Source organism: Pleurodeles waltl, chromosome 2_2, assembly GCF_031143425.1.
Source record: "Pleurodeles waltl isolate 20211129_DDA chromosome 2_2, aPleWal1.hap1.20221129, whole genome shotgun sequence".
NCBI lineage: Eukaryota > Metazoa > Chordata > Amphibia > Caudata > Salamandridae > Pleurodeles > Pleurodeles waltl.
Window position 1 is genome coordinate 1,105,929,819 of NC_090439.1, and position 17,179 is coordinate 1,105,946,997.

The following is a 17,179-nucleotide window of genomic DNA, read 5'->3' on the forward strand; positions in this document are numbered from 1 at the left end:
TGGAATTCGGATTGGTAGCAGGATTTTGAGGAAAAACACAATATTTTGTAAAATAACCATTATATAATTGAGGACTTACAAGAGAGGGAGGGAGTGTGTGTGTGCGTTTTTTGTCTGTGTATGTGCAAACATTTCTGGTGATATCCGGCAGACATCTCATCACACCCGACTGAAAGCACCTGTCCCCAACTATTTATGAGAAAATACATTTATGAGGAAGGGGTAACATCCCCACCGCCCAGACCGAAGCTACCCCCCTACCTACCCGCTTGCAGAGGCCTCTGGCGGCTTCTTGTTAACTAAGGAGGCCCCTCCCACACCCCGAATCCTGCTGAGAAGTCCTTGAGTCCTGACCTTGGCATGGGCCCACCCGCTGCTGCTTGTGAGGGTGGCCTGACCTATATGTATGCATCAAGAGTATCCCTCGTGCAGGGCTGAAGTGCAGGTACTCGCACCCGCCCCTCCCCCTGTGTGTCTGCCTGCATTATGGAAAGATGAATCAAAACTCTATTTTCATGCTCTGCCTCAGCTGTTTTTACCGCTCCTGGGGGGCCGCACGGCAGGAAACCTGAACATTTACAAGAGGCAGGCCTGGATGTGTTACCGGGGGCTCTGGGAATACTAGCAGGCTCCAGCTCCGAGGCACAGCCGAGACATTTCGTTTCATTTTCGATCACTCACTTTTAAAGGTATGAAGCACCTGGCATATTGGAGTACGCAAAGCAGTACTCCGGTAGTACTCTTTTGTGTACTCTTACATGCATCTGTAAACTGTCCCTAAGCTATCTAAAATGGGAACATCACATACAGTTAGGCCAAATAAAAGCACTGTGGCCTCCTTACGCTTTTACTGACAGGACCTTTCTGGGCTGAATCCGAAAGGCTTGTAAGAGTAATAAAAGTTCTCTTGTAGTACTACATTCTGTACTCATAAATACGTTTGTGAATCAGTCACTGTAGCCATGAGGGAATGGTCAGGCATCTACTTTACCAGAGTGCACCGGTGCAGGAAGGCAATCCCTAGGTTTACCATCCATGCGCAGAGCAAGCCCCCCTTGGTGTAAATGGTGTCACCAGTACCGGTGATAGAATGGTCAGACGTCTCCTTTACCAGGGTGCACCGGTCCAGGAAGGCAATCCCTGGGTTTACTATCCATGCACACAGGAAGCACCTCTTGGTGTAAAGGGTGTCACCTGTACCAGTGATAGAATGGTCAGACGTCTTCTTTACCAGGGTGCACCGGTGCAGGAAGGCAATCCCTGGGTTTACTATCCATGCACACAGGAAGCACCTCTTGGTGTAAAGGGTGTCACCTGTACCAGTGATAGAATGGTCAGACGTCTTCTTTACCAGAGTGCACCGGTGCAGGAAGGCAATCCCTGGGTTTACTATCCATGCACACAGGAAGCACCTCTTGGTGTAAAGGGTGTCACCTGTACCAGTGATAGAATGGTCAGACGTCTCCTTTACCAGGGTGCACCGGTGCATCCCGGAGAAGGCAATCCCTGGGTTTACCATCCATGTACACAGGAAGCACCTCTTGGTGTAAAGGGTGTCACCTGTACCAGTGATAGAATGGTCAGACGTCTCCTTTACCAGGGTGCACCGGTGCATCCCGGAGAAGGCAATCCCTGGGTTTACCATCCATGTACACAGCAAGCACCCCTTGGTGTAAGGGGAGTCACCTGGACCAGTGAGGCAATGTTCAGGCTGTTCCATTACCAGGGTGCCCTGCGCAGGATGGCAGTCTGTGGGATTACCATCCATGCACTGAGCGAGCACCCCTAGGTGTAAGGGGTGTCACCAGGCGCGTAACAGAGCACCCTGCGGCATCCGCAGTGCGTGGAGGGGGAGGCTTACCAATACTGCCCTACTGATGTGATTGTGGGGGCCCCTTCAGCATAACTTGCCGCGGGGCCCTCACGTCTTTTTATGCCACTAGGTTTCACCCTTGGTGTAAAGGGAGTCAGTTGTACCAGTGAGGGAATCAGAGGCATAACTTGGTCAGCAAGATTGGAGGGTTTGAACTTCAAATTTCCCAACAATCACGTTGACATATAATGTGAAAATAAATGATATAACAAGCAGGGCGCAGAAAAGGGGCTTAAGGGGCAGTGGAAAGGAGGGAGGAATGCGGATTGGTAGGGGTAATAAGTGAAAGAAACACAACATTTTGTAAAATAACTAACATTTTGAGGGCTTTCAAAACAAAGATGAGAGTGTTTGTGTTTTTTCAGTGTGTGGGTGCAAAAATCCCAGGTGAAATCCGACAGACACCTCACCATACCTGTCTGAAGGCACCTGTACCCAACTATTCATCAGAGAATATATTTATTAGGGGGTGTAGCACCCCTAAGCCCCTAGAAAGCTACACCCCCGAAGGGAATGTTCAGGCATCTCCTTTACCAGGGTCCACCAATGTATCCCAGGGAAGGGAATGCCTTGGATTACCATAGTCTTCCGCTGTGGGACACACCCTGGATTCCCGCTTTGATGCACAGCGTTTTGATGGTTTTATGGAAAAGGGAATCATTGTGGGATTCCACAGGTGCCCCAAAGTGGTGTTCATCACCTCAGTTTTCTGCCAGGCGTTGCTATTGGGGCACTAGGCAAACCAGGGACAGGGCATGGCGATGCCTACATTACAATGCCAATGTCTGCTACCAGCCTGCAGCTCTCCTCCCGTTCAGCGGGGACCAGTCAGGGGCCTTGGCGGTGATATGATGGTGGCGGGTCTCAACACAAAATAAACCCACTATCTTGCTGCATCTATTTTATCTAATGTAAATAAATATTTATTTACAGGTTAGTAAAATGTACAGAAAATACCACAAAATGCTTGCATTTCCTCGGGCATAAATATGACCCAAGCACTTTTGTCTTTTTTTTGTATAATAGCGGGACCTTTGGCCAATGTTATTCATACAATCTGAAAATTCTTTCTTATAAAGATGAGGAAATGTCACACATATAACATTGCAACAATATTTCATTCAGACAACACAAAATCTGCATGAAAGATTTCACAAGCCGACCACAATTCTCTACAATAGAAAAAGATCCAATCAGATCGACCTGAGACCTTCCTTTATAACATTTGATTCCAACTAATTCCCGGCAGCTGCCTCGTTATTTCCTCCTGTGATGTGCCACTCTGAGGCAGTGCCCTTCTGTTGGGGTTGGCCTTGGCCTGAACTGTTCCCATACCTGCACCCCGAGACGGTTAAACCAAGAGTGATCACTAAATGGAAACGGCTCCTACTCATTTTTTGAGAAAAAGGCCATTCTAAAAGCACACGCTGAAAGTTTCTTTACAAATCAAACGTGTATCATGTTATGGGTGGAAACTTAGCCGCTGCCGACATCTTTGATAGTTTCCCTTTCTAGTTCATTATGGTTTGTTTTCATCACATGCCAATCCGCCGGTGGTATCGGGCACAGAACTACTCAATTTCTGTTGGATATGCTGCGTTGGCCCTCTTCCTGAGTTTCTTGGTAGCTTTGGGGGTGCACGGTGAGATGAGCATGTGTTGGAGCCGTGTGAAGATTTCTTCCACATAAAAAAAACAGTTTAAAGGCGAGTACCCGGATCCTTCCCCGCTCCTCAGATAAAACGACTTCTCTCTGATATTTACTCATTCTTAGTTACACCCAGAAGCACCCCCAAAACACCTGCGCGGCGCAGATGGGAAGTGGAACGTGAACGCGCATTCATTGATTAAAAAAAAGACACGACATCCTTCACCGTGCTCGCGCGTCGGCACCCAGCACCTCCAGTAGAGATGGTTCTTAAAATGGCGCATTCCTGGTACCTTACACCAGCCAGAGTTGCCCAGTGGAAGACCGGCAGTGTTGGCGGCTATGCGGGCAGGCTGGTACCCTCATGCATACTCTGTGGCAATGTCCCGAAATAATTTCCTTCTGGACAGAGGTCCTGGAGGCAATAGATGGAATGTATTTTACTACCCTGCCTAGGTTCCCCAGCGATATTCTTCTGGGCCTCCCGATCCCATTAACCTACTCATTAAAATCTGCGAAAGGGGGCGCTATTACACTGGCGCTAGGAGCCGCCAAACAGCCCTTACTAGCTCGCTGGAGCTCGCGGGGATCCTGACGCGTCTGCACTGGCTGCACAAACTGTGGGGACTATTGGGTCTGGAGAACTTAGAGCAATGGCGTCCCGCACGCTTCCTCGGTTCGACAAGATGTGGGGGCATGCATCCGATACACAATACCTGCAGGTTCTTCGCCTAACGCGACAAGGCAGTGCACATCCCTGAGCCACTGTCTGGGACATCGCCCTTTTTGCACTTCATCCCCCTTTTATTCCCCTACTCATATAGCTAGTGTCTTTTCATGAGCAGGTTATCTTACTCTCCCACTCCAGTTCCCACCTTCCCACTCCCCTTTCTTTCCCCTTCTCTTGTTTTCTGTTTTATCTGTTATTGCCTACTCAATACTCCCACCGGCCTGTGGATGTTGGTGGACAAATTGTTGTACCCTGTTGCAAATAATACCCTTAAAAAAGATTACAAACCTAAAGGCCAATACCCCTTTTAAAACATTACCTAACTGGAAAAGCTGTCCACCAAAATCCAAAAGTTAGTACAAAGTACCGAAGCTGAGGTCTCAGTCATTGAAGTTACTGGTGCGTCTGGGATTCTGGGGTTCATGTTATGTTATGTTGTGTTGATTTGTAGAGCAGCTAAACCTGTGAGTGTATCCAGGTGCTTGACTGATGTGTCGGTATGTGCTGCTGTTAGAGTTATTCAAAGAGCCAGGTCTTCAGCTTCTTGTGGAGCTCAAGACATGAGGAGGAGGAGGCTCTTTTGTGTTGTTTTGGGTGGGATGTAGGAGAATGAGCACCCTCCTGCTCTGCTTTTGAGAATTTGGGGGATGTGTGAGAGTGAGGCTGAGCATAGGTGTCTGGCAGGTTAGTGAAAGTATGCAGTTCTTCAGGTATGTTAGGTGTGCATGAGGAGTTTAAATTGGCTGTGTTTGTGAATGGGGAGCCAATGAAGCTCTCTGAGGTGAGGTAAGGTGAAATGTGGATGCGGTGTTGAAGATTGTGTATGAATCTTGCAGCGGCGTTTTGAATGGTCTGAGGTCTGTGCAGGAGCTGCTTGGATATTCAGGGGTAGAGTGCTTTGTCCTAGTCAAGTCTGCTTGTGATGAGGGTTTGCGTGACGATTCGTCTGGTGTTCTGTGGCAGCCATTTAAAGATTTTTTGCAGCATACGTAGGATGTGGAAGCAAGTGGAGCTCACTGTGTTGACTTGTGCTTTCATGTTGAGCTTGTTGACCAGGATGTTCCACAGACTTCTGGCATGGTTGGTCGGTGGGTGTTGGTCCTAGGTCTGTCAGCCACCAGGTGCATCCCATGGGGAGATCTTGTTCCCAAAAACTAGTACTTCTGTCTTGACAAAGTTGATCTTCAAGCAGTTGGTTCTCATCCATTGTGCTACTATGTTCATGCAGTTGGTGAAGTTGGTTCTGGTCATAATTGTTTTGTCTGTCAGGGAGAGGATGAGTTGGGTGTTGTCGATGTAGGAGATGATGGTGATGTCTTGGGATTGGATGATGTTGGCGTGCTGTGTCATGTAGACTTTGAACAGGGTTGGGCTGAGTGACCATCCCTGGGAGCTACGTAGATCAGTTCTTGGTTTCCGATGTGAAGGGTGGCAAACTGATTCTTTGGACTAGTCCCTCGAGCAAGAAGCAGATCCAGTTGAGTGTGGGTCCTTGCATGCTGACCTTGTGGAGTCTTCTGATAAGTGTGTGGTTGGAGACTGCTTCGGATGCCATGGAAATGTCAAGCAGGATGAAGGCCACTGTTTCTCCTGGGTCCAGAATGGTCCTGATGTTGTTGGTGGCTGCAATGAGTGCCAATTCCGGTAATGTGGTTATTTATGAATCCTGCTAGACTGTGGTCCAGTAGGTGGTGTAGCTCGAGGTGGCTAGTGAGTTGCTTGCTGATGGCCTTCTCTAGCACTGATGTGCCAGAAGTTGTTCAGTTGGCTTGGGTCAGTCAATGGTTTCTTGAGGAGAGTGTGTACTTCATGACTCCAGTCCTCATCTGGGAAGGTGGTGGAGGCAATGGAGGTGTTGATGATGTGGGTGAGGGAAGTGTTGATAGGTGATGCAACATAGTTGGTGGGAGCATCGGTCTGAAAAGGCTCCTGAGTGGATGGTCAGCATGATATTAGTTGTTTCTTCTCCAGTGAGTGTTTTCCATCTGGTCATCTAGACGTTGTAGGAAGCTGGCTCTGTATATACTATAACAAAATGAAATATAGTGTGCACAGACTCCAGGGATTCCCCAGAAGCTTGACAGAGGCAATAATAGATAATACTGATGCTCTATTTGTGGTAGTGTGGTCAAGCAGTTAGGCCTATCAGAGGGTAGTGTTAAGCAACTGTTGTACCCACACAAGCAATAGAAGAAACACACACTCAATTACTTAGCTCCAGACCAATAGGATTTAATATAGAAAAATATGTTTTCTTAATTTATTTCTAGAACCACAAGAATCAGTTTGCAGGTAAGTACATAAATTAAAAGGTACTTTGCATAGGTATATTCAGGACTTTGAATCAAATCAACAGTACATATAGTTTTCTTTAAAATGGGAAAAAGCTATTTTAAAAGTAGACACTGGAACTTTCAACAGTTAATGGGGGAGGAAAATAAAGTACAGTTTCTGAGGTAAGTAACAAACTTACAGTCTTGGTCTCCAGGGCATAGGTAGCCCACTGCTGGGGGTTCAAGCTAATCCCAAACACCCAGCAAAAGTAACACGGGCTGGTTAGGTGCAGAGGTCAAACTGGAGGCAAAATATGTTTGCGCCTATGGAGACAGGGGATACTCCGGTTCCGACCTGTTTGCAGGTAAGTACCCATGTTGTCGGAGGGTAGACCAGGGGTGTTTAGAGGAGCATGGAAGGGGCCCCAAGTAGGCACCAATACTACACCCTCAGTGGCACAAAGGCGGCAGGGTGCAAACAAGGCGTCGGGTTTCCAATGAAACTCCATGAGTGGACCCCAGGGGTCACTCAGGCACTGCAGGAAGGGCACAGGGGGTCTTCTCAGGCAAGCCACCGACTGGATAGGGAGGAGGGCTGCCTTCTGGTCGCTGCTGCACCGGTGGTCGGGTTCTCTCAAGTCTGGGGGCTGCGGGTGCAGTGCTTCTCCAGGCGTCGCATATCTTCATCTCGGGCAGTCGCGGTCTGGGGTTCCTCTGGATTCCCGCCACAGGCGTCGTCGTGGGGGTGAGGAGGGGTCAACCAGGGTGGGCTCTTGTTCCTAATCGCCTGGGGACCCTTTCTTGCTGGGTGGACCACCTGGACACGGGCCGTGGGCTTCGGGTGCACAGGGGTCAGGACTCACGCATCCAGAGTGAGGTGGGAGTCCTTGGTTGAAAGTTTCTTTTGGACAAAGCCGCTGTCCTCAGGAGTTCTTGGTCCTTTGGGGTTCAGGGCAGTCCTCTGGAGTAGTCAGAGGTCGCTGGTCCCGCTAGATGGTTCTTTGAAGCAGGAGACTCGCCGGTAGGGCTGGGGCCAAAGCAGTTGTTGTCTTCCTATTTTCTGCTGGGGTTTCAGCTTAGCAGTCCTTCTTCTTGTAGGCTGCCAGGAACCTGACAACTAGGGTTCAGGGAAGCCCTTAAATATTAAATTTAGGGGCATTTTTAGGGATCAGAGGGCAGTAGCCAATTGCTACTGTCCCTGAGGGTGGCTACACCCTTCTTGTGCTCCTTCCCTTTGGGGATGAGGGCACAGACCTATCCCTATTGGTCCCTGTCCTTCAAACCAAAATGGAGGATTCTGCAGGGAGGGGGTCACCTCAGCTCTGGACACCTTAGAGGTGGTCCTGGCTTAGGGGGAGGTGGGGTCTCTCCTCCCTGCTTTCCCTAATTTTCCTGCTGGACTTGCTGTCAAAAAGTGGGGCTTTGTCTGGTGGGCGGACAACTCCACTAGCTGGAGTGCCCTGGGGCACTCTAATCCAAGGCTTGAGCCTCTGAGGCACAACGCCAGGTGTTACAGTTTCTGCAGGGGGAGGTGTGAAGCAGCTCCACCCAGGACAGGCTTTGTTTCTGACCACAGAGTGCACAAAAGCACTCACTCCATGTGGTCAGAAACTCGTCTGAAAGTGGCAGGCTGGCACAGACCGGTCAGTCCTACATTAGCAGATGTAGGCTAACATACAGGGGGCATCTCTAAGATGCCCTCTGTGTGCATTTTTCAATAAATCCCACACTGGCATCAGTGTGGGTTTATTGTGCTGAGACGTTTGATACCAAACTTCCCAGTATTCAGTGTAGCCATTATGGTGCTGTGGAGTTTGTAATGACAAACTCCCAGACCATATACTCAATATGGCTACCCTGCACTTACAATGTCTAAGAATTGACTTGCAAGGGCATATTGCTCATGCAGCTATGCCCTCACCTGTGGTATAGTGTACCCTGCCTCAGGGCTGTAAGCTAGAGGGGTGACTTACCTATGCCATAGGCAGTGGTTTAGGGGCAGGGCACCCTGAGAGGGATGCCATGTCGACTTTGTCTTTTTCTCCCTACCAGCATACACAAGCTGCCAGGCAGTGTGCATAGGCTGAGTGAGGGGTCCCTTAGGGTGGCATAATGCATGCTGCAGCCCTTCGAGACCTCCCCTGGCCACAAGGTCCTTGGCACCTTGGGTACCTTTACAAGTGACTTAACTGTGTGCCAGGGCTGTGCCAATTGTGGAAACAAAGGTACAGTTTTAGGGAAAGAACACTGGTGCTGGGCCCTGGTTAGCAGGTTCCCAGCACACTTTCAATCAAAGCTGTCATCAACTCTAGGCAAAAAGAAAGAAAGTGGGGGGACTACCATGCCAACAGTGGCATTTTCCTACATACGTCTTGTGTGGTGGTAGGCAGGTTGATGAAGAGCTGGCTAGGGTGCGAACTGAGCACAGCTATATGAAGAAGAGAACAATTAACATTGCGTACAGACCCTTTAGGGGCTCAGTGGTTCTCAATTCCTTGCAAAAGACTGAATAATAGAAAAAGAGGGCACACGCAAGTGTCCTCTTCTGGTTCCAAAACATAGAGGCCTATGTTGAGGAACTGGCTTGGACAGGTTAAGATCTTTTGTTGGTGCTGCACTCTGAGGACCTGTAGCACACATTGGAGAAGCAGGCTGAGTCTAACAGAGACTTAAAACTGAGCTTTGGGAGCAATGGCTAACCACATCTCTTCAACAGTAATGGATTGAAGGACCTTTCTAGCTAAGCCAGTCGGGGCAACCAGCTGCAGCCGAAACAAACCAACATCAAGACTAGAGTTCTGCAAAACTGCAACTTTATTTGGTGACATTTCACACATTTTTTATGAGTACTATTGCATGAAGTTTTTGAGAAAGAGTTTGTCTCCCATACAACAAATGTCATACAAGATAGTGGTAAAGGGGGCTGTGAAGTATACATACATTCGCAAATGTTGTTTATTTCAGTGGTGTGATGACATTTTTTTCAAAAATCTACTAAAGACATGGGGAGAGGAACAAAACTCTGTGCCCCATTAGGGCTGAACTTGGGGATGTGCAATTTCCCTGTGGTCAGGAATGTTAACGTGCAAGTTGGGGGCGTGGCCAACATGGCGACCGGAGTGGCAGCATAAACTGCAGCTCCGATCCCCGGCCCGTGCAAACATCCTGCAGTGGCGCCTGCACCTCCTCTCTAAGGTGCAGGTCGCCCATTCAGCCGCCCGGGACCTGTGCTGACGACAGTGGCCGCGCGCCGGGGCTCGCGGCTGCTCCGTCGAAGTCAATCGGCCTGTTGGGCCACTGGACCCGCACACGCGGCGGCGCCCCACGCGCTCACCGTACGGGGCCGCCGACCGCCCTCTGGATTGGGCGCTGAGGTGAGGGTCTACAGCCGTGCCTGAGGCCGTTTCGCGGCGGATCCGGCCCCTCGGCTGGCGCCGGGGGCGTGCATCCGCCTCAGGCTGCATTTCGGTGTGGCGTCGCCGGGCGGGGCTGGCCTGTCGCGGCGCCGCGCCTCCTCTTCAGATGCCTGCCGGAGCGGACCTTCGTGTCCCTTAACCCCCGAACGGGGTTCTTGATACTGGAAACAGTGCCCCGGCTCCCTCGTTTGTCGGGAGGGGGCGCGCCTGACGTTTTCCTGTGCCCCGTGGGTTGGGGCTGTTGTAGCCTGCCAGGAGGAGGCCTTCCAGCACAGCACCCAGCAAAAATTGAGCAGCAAACACATAATCAAGCACCTGGGCCTCAATAACCACCAAGGACCCCACAGACCTGCGTCCTCGCCTGGCATTTGCCTAAGCTACACCACAGGAGCGGTGTAGCAGAAGACCTGAAGCTGACAGTCAAGCGCGCAGGAGGAAGGTGCTACAAAGTGAAGGGAGAGGTGAGACTTTCGGCGATATTTACCGAGTCGCAGTGCGCAATTGTGTTGATCACCTCCCCCTGGTCCATTCTACTCTGAGTAGCTGCTGGCCCAACCGGGCACATGTGGTACCGCCCCCACCCCTCCGGGCCCTACACATATATCTTCCCACTAGCACCAGCTACCCTAAGCCGCACAGGTGACTGCCAATGCACTAAGCCATCATCCATTATCCTGCATCGACCCTCCATCGCTCTGTTTGAATTCGGAGCCCACGCTGGGCTGCGCTGAGGTGCGTCTCCTGTCCCGACTGCGTATGACACTTCTCGCTCAGCTGCTCCCTCCGTCGCCCCTGTAGGGCTATTGGACTTTGCTGTTTTATGCATTGGTAGCGGTGCAACACGCTTGCTTCTTCTGCTGTCGGGAGCCGTGCGGCGTGGCAGATATACGCCCAAGCGCTACAGCACTCTCTTAAATTACCAGGATCTAAGACGCTTGCTCCTCTATCACGAACCTGCACACTCGACCCGGAGGCAGTGGAGCGGTCTTCCAAACCTTGCGCACCACTTTACTGACACTAGTATATCACTCCTGGCCTTCAATAGTTACTTACAGCTCTTCGGAACTGAGACTTCACTATGCCTCATCTGGCCCCTTCGCTCTTTCGCCCCGCATTGCCTTCACCCGATCCCACCTCGACGACTACTGAGAACTGCACTGATCAAATGGTCAAACCAAAAACCCCACGTGCACCTTCGGGTAGAATGGACCCCGACACCCGCCCCCTCTTCAGAGCCCCACGCCACCATGCAACTGGCCTTGCAGAAGTTGGAACTTACCTTACAATCACACACGTCACAATTCGAAAAGATATTGCAGGCTATCCTAGACACCAAATCCACCCTAGAAGCCAAAATTGGCTTGGTGGCAGAAGACCTCAACATACTCCGCACTGACCAACACGCACTGGCTGATAGGGTTGCCGAACTAGAAAAAGACGCTGCTACCCTCCCCCGGACTGTGAATGATCTCAAGCCACAATTGTCCCAATTAACGTCAGAGGTGGACTCCTTAAAACGTAGAGCTGAAGATGCAGAGGGCAGGTTCCGACGCAACAACATTCGCTTGGTGGGGTTTCCTGAGCGTGTCGAAGGCCCCAGCACAGAATTATTCATAGAACAATGGCTCACGGATACAATTCTTAAAGACAATATCCCGAAGTTCTTCTCTGTCGAACGTGCCCACAGGGTCCCCGGCAGACCCCCTCCACGTGACGCACTGCCTCGCCCGTTGATAGCAAGACTCCTCAACTACCGTGATAGAGACCTCATCCTGCAATTATTTCGCAAATCTGGCCCGGTACGCTTCGAAAAAACTGTGATCACAGCTTACCCAGACTTCACTGCAGAGGTTCAGAAGAAGCGCAGCTCTTTCTACCGTGTTAAAGAATGCCTTCGCAAACATAACATCAAATACGCGCTGATGTTCCCAGCCAGACTTCGGGTACAAGATGACACTCGCATACTTTTCTTCACTACGCCGGAAGATACCTGGACCTGGCTGCATGCCAAGGGCCTTGCCGACCCGATTGATATAGACACTTCAGGTGAAAATTGGTCCTCTCCAAGTCAAGGCGCAGGCAACGCAAAAAACAAGGCGGTCGGCCCTCACCTGAACAGTCACGTACTGAGCGTTCCCTTCTCCCGCAGGCCACGTCCAGATTTGTTAACACGTCGCCAACAGTCTTGTCCACTCAAACTGACGGGGAACCAGATCACAACGTAAACTCTGACTCAGCGGAATCTACAAGGGGATGATATTTGCTAAACCAACTATGCACTACTCACTTCTGCTCCTTATATACAATAATATGACTCCCCTCCTCCGGCTGCCTGGAAAAGGCTTGACGACTCCGCGGATCCTTGCCGCAGCGTGTTGCCCGCCGGCGGTCTCGGGCGGCGCTCTTTGCACCTTTGGCAACCCGTGCAGGGTAACTCCATAACTTTGACTCAATGTTTTTCGGCACCCCCCTGCTCCATATGGACCGTCCTTTCAACCCGGCAAATGCTGAACTTTTCTCGTTGTTTCATCATTTCTCTTATTGTTATATATTGTTTTTGAGTGTTTTTTCTTTGGTTGTAGGTTTTGTCACACGCTAATTAATCGCAAACATAGCAACAGAGGCACATGTCATGTTCACCTTATTAGTAGGTTCACATTTCACACCACTAAGGATACTAACTGGCTAGCCCTGGAGCGTAACCGACATAACAGTTCCACAATGGGGGCGATGGACACATACTTATCCGGATTTATCATATCTAAAACCGTCGAATGGCCTCCCAAACTCAGCAAGGTATCTTGAAATATAAGATACTCACATGGAATATTAAAGGTATGGCAACACCGAGTAAGCGGCAACGGATTCACACATTTCTTAAAAGACAACAGGTACACATAGCCCTACTACAAGAGACACACCTCTCTAAATCCACTCTGGAAAGCACACGTACAAAATGGAAAGGACAATTGCACGGCACCACTTCCTCGTCCTTCGCTCGCGGGGTGGCGATCTGGATTGCTCCTGGGGTCCCGTTTACTATATCACGCTCACAACAAAACCCCAACGGTAGACATGCGATTCTAGAAGGCGTCCTTGATGGGTCCCCCTTAGCGCTCGTAGCGTTATACTCCCCAAATTCAAATCAACGCGATTTTCTAGATACGCTCTCCACCGGCAATCTTAGTGACCCCTCGTTAGTGTGTATATGGGGGGGCGACTTCAACAGCGTCCTAGATACCCAAATAGACCGCTCATTCCCCCCACTCGCCTCAGCTTCATCCAACCGCGCCTCGCAGGAACTGGCAAGTTGGGCCTCCAATAACGGTTTGAGCAACATCTGGAGGGTGGGCCACCCCACCCACCGCGAATACTCTTACTATACTACTCCTCAGTACATAAACTACACACCAGAATAGACATGGTTTTCTTATCCGCAGCCGTAATTCAAAAAGTGTGTCCAACCGAATACCTAGCACACACCATATCAGACCATAATCCGCTCTGCGTAATAATGACCTGGGGCTACACGCACACTCGCATACCAACATGGCGACTGCAGACAGAAGCTCTCTCAGAACCCCCCTTCCACGCAGAAATGTCCAAGCGACTGGCTAATTATTTCTCACTGAATAAAAATACAACCTCATCTCGCGCTACAGAGTGGGATGCCCATAAGGCAGTGATACGTGTACACTGTCTCGCGGACACAGTGGGGGTTAGAAGGACACTCATCAAAGAACTACAAGGTCTGGAGGTTAAACTCCGCAAAGCGGAGGTTGAGGTCTCCAGCAACGAGTCCACACTAGCTGCTCTGCACTTGCTAAGAGCTGCCCACAAAGAAGCAGACACAAGACTATGTAGGCACGACTACAGACACTACATGACAAGACAACAAGCCGAGGGTGATAGATCAGGCAAGCTGTTGGCGTGGCTGACCCGCCAACCCTCACAATCATCACCCATTGGTGTGTTACGCTTGAACTCCGACATCATTATTAACACCCAAGCAGGAATTAACGAGGCCTTCTCCACATATTACTGCACCCTATATACACCCCCTTCCCCCCCATCGGAGCAGCAATTAGCTGACATACTTTCTCTTGTCTCCCAAAACCCACATATCACTGACAATGCCGCCACATTAGACGGTCCCATTACTATAGAGGAACTGCGTTCAGCTCTGGCACAAATGGCACGTAGCAAAACACCTGGCTCAGATGGCCTACTGGTAGAGTATTATAACTCCCATGCCACCCACCTCCTACAGCCACTCATAGAGGTATTTAATGAAGCGTGCGGTATACTACAACTGCCAGACACCATGCGCGAAGCGCTAATAGTCGTCCTCCCGAAGGCGGGCTGTGATCCTCTCGACGTGAAATCATACATACCGCTCTCTCTCCTTAACACAGACTGCAAACTATTAGGGAAAATACTGGCAAACAGACTACTCCCTTACTTATCAAGCTTAATACACCCTGATCAGTCTGGCTTTATTCCAGGGAGAAGCACCTTTTTAAATATTAGAAGACTACTTCATATAATGCACAGTAACACAGAAATAGAAGCGGTGGCACTCTCCCTAGATATCGAGAAAGCGTTTGATACGCTGAGCTGGGATTACCTTCTACGCACACTCAAAGCCATGGGTACTCGCAAACATTTTCCCAGGGGCCAAAACATTTGGTCTGTCACGCGCCTGGGGGCCGCATTGATGCCAGGGCTGTGGCGGTCAAGTGGGGTGACTCGGGGTATTGGTGGCAAGGTAGGTGTAGGAGAAGCAAATGATATACATCTAGTGGATGAAATAAACAATGGAAAACCAGAAAATCTGGAAGGAATCCCGGCTTACCCACTTTTCCAAATTGTGTGATCCTAAGCAATTGTTTAGTCTCACTTCACTCCTTTGTCTGCATTATCACATTTAAGATGACCTCGAAATACATGATTCATGGTGTGCGCTGCACAAAACCTGCCTCTATGTTTGATTTAATAAACTATAATGTTGTTAATGTATGATAGGAACCCAGGCCACCATAAAGTGCACATACCAAGTGACTGGCCTCTTCAATTTACTATTGGTTCTGTTCTCAGGATAAGGGAAATAATTAATGTTTCAAAATTTATGTTTCCAAATGTATGTTTGAAAACAATCACTTTTAAAGGAATACATCTCAGTGCACTGATAAAATAAATTGTGCTAAAGCAAAAAGGTTCTGCATGTTAACTAAATACACGTTTTTAATTTTAAAGAGACTGTCTTAGTTTTACACTTGTGCTGCAAGATGTCTTTGAAAATGAAGTTGTTTCTAAAGTTAAGTGCAGGAGTCCCTAGTTACTTCCTTTCTTTAATACCAATTAAGTTTGAAATAAATGATTGTGTGTGTATTTAATATTTTTATTGTTAGTGCAGAGTCGAGCAAACAGCTGCCAGTGCTCATGTTGCCCAAGGGGCCGCATGTAAAGGTCAGAGGGGCCGCATGAGGCCCGCGGGCCGTACTTTGAGTATCCATGCTCAAAGCGTTTGGATTTGTTCCAGGTTTCATCAGTTGGATTAAAACACTCTACTCCAAACCCACAGCCCGAGTTAAAAATGGACACACTATTTCTGAAGCATTCCCCATAGGCAGAGGCACTAGACAAGGTTGCCCATTATCCCCTTTATTATTTGCCATAGCCGTGGAACCATTAGCAATTAAGCTACGTAGCTACGCACACATATGGGGCATCACTGAGTCTAATATACACCATATTATATCCTTATATGCAGATGACGCCCTGATATACCTACGTAATCACACCACCTCCATGACAGAGGTGTTGTCAGTGCTTGACTCCTTCGCTCTCGCCTCCGGACTGCGGGTCAACTGGTCCAAGTCAAGTATTTTCCCACTTACCCCCATACCAACCGATCTTCACATGGTACTACCGCAATATCAATTGCCATGGTCACTCACTACCTTTAAATATCTGAGGATACAAATTTATCACTCCATTGCCGATTTGAAAGAGGGCAATATCGATAGGGCACTCAGTTCTACCCGCAGCTCATTATCGTTTTGGAGCTCACTTCCTCTATCCCCTATGGGCCGGGTAGCAATAGCCAAAATGCTCATCCTCCCCAGGTTCTTATATTATTTCACTGCCCTTCCATTATGCTTGCCACGCTCGTTTTTCAGTAAACTGCACTCATTATTAACCGACCTGCTTTGGGGCAAAGACAGACGCAGAGTAGCGTTAGCTATAACACAATATCCGCAAGAAGCGGGCGGTTTGGGCATGCCTAACTTCGAAAGATACTATGCAGCTGCCCAGTTATTATGGCTATCCACATGGCTCAGTGAAACTTCCCCTCCCGAACGCATAATGCTGCAAGCATATACAGCTCCGCAAACGATACTGTCCTCACTCTTATCCGGCCCTAATCGCCTATCCTCAAAACCCATATTGTTGGAGGCAGCTCGTTTCTGCTGGCGCAGATACGTTCAAAGCAAGGCACCCATACTTCCTTACTCCCCTCTTTTACCATTGTTTCAGCTGCCAGGCACCCAAATACTCTCAACACACCATGATACACGGGACATAAGCATACTGAACGTAGGCGATTACTACTCTAATTCCACAATGCGCACCTTCGTGGAACTAGTGGCCGCTGGGGTTATGCACACTGGTGCCTTCTTGACGTATAGCGCCATTAAAAGGTTACTCAATAACCTCTGGGGCTCTGGTAACAACGAACCACCCGTATCCCAATTACTTACCACTATCCTTACCATAGGTAGCACAAAAGGCATCATAACTAAATTATATAAAGAACTGCTAGCTGAGGTCTGCTCTGCCCTGCCGCTTGCTAAAGCACTCTGGGATTCCGTCCTCCCTTCTCCTTTATCACAAGAAACTTGGGTCACGGCTCTCACAATGATCAAGTCAATATCTCGCAATCCTCGCTTGCGGTACACCCAATTCAATTACATCCACCACTCATACCTATCCCCGGCCCGTATCCAAAGAATATACCCGAACACAAACCCGTCATGCCCCATATGCGCTACTCCGGCAGCGGACTTTTACCACATGGTCTGGAGCTGCCACTCAGTAAACGCTGCTTGGCATCGTGTGACGGATGCCACAGCAGACATCTCATCCCATACTTTGATACCCACTCCAGACTCCTGCTTACTTGGCATACGTCACCGCACCAAAAGCGACAAACACATACACAGATTAATTGATCTTG

At 49.3% G+C, this 17,179-nt stretch overlaps 1 protein-coding gene across 2 annotated transcripts in view; it reads left to right on the forward strand.

Annotated features, from left to right (window-relative positions):
- Positions 1-17,179, forward strand: part of ZC3H3 (zinc finger CCCH-type containing 3) — a 1,347,955-nt gene that overhangs the window by 994,129 nt on the left and 336,647 nt on the right. The window lies entirely within an intron of this gene.